A 554-nucleotide genomic window follows, 5' to 3' on the forward strand; every position below is an offset into this window, starting at 1 on the left:
TATAATTATAACTGCAGTGTTATACAACAGAATAAATACAGTATAAAAGTCTATGCTATTAGCCGTGTGTAGTTTAACTTCTGCACTGTGTTTTATAGAAGGGACTTCCAATATAACCTAGTTAAATAGGCCACAGGACAACTCAGTCCTATGACAATAGTTCCACTGAACTTATTTACCTATTGAAATATATTAAAATAGCTTGATTTACTCCAGTCTGCCCAGCATGTATGAAAATGCCAATACTGCATAAATGAAGCTATTTCGTTTGATGTTGTTGTATTTTCTACAGTCAAATCTGCAGCTTGTTTTGGATAAACGACAAGCAGCTTATTAAACCAGTAAAGAAATGTGGAAAATCCATGGTTTTGTCATATTAAATTGATTACTTTGGGTCAGGGTGGATTAAGCAGATTCAAATATGTGTGTGTGTTTGTGTGTGTGTGCAGGTAGACGGTAGACCATCATTTGATATGATTGGTTGGACTATACTTTCCATTCAAGTCAATCTAGTTGCGCTTCTTCGCACCACATCAGCGCAATTTGACGCTGGT

This window comes from Amia ocellicauda, chromosome 23, assembly GCF_036373705.1.
Source record: "Amia ocellicauda isolate fAmiCal2 chromosome 23, fAmiCal2.hap1, whole genome shotgun sequence".
NCBI lineage: Eukaryota > Metazoa > Chordata > Actinopteri > Amiiformes > Amiidae > Amia > Amia ocellicauda.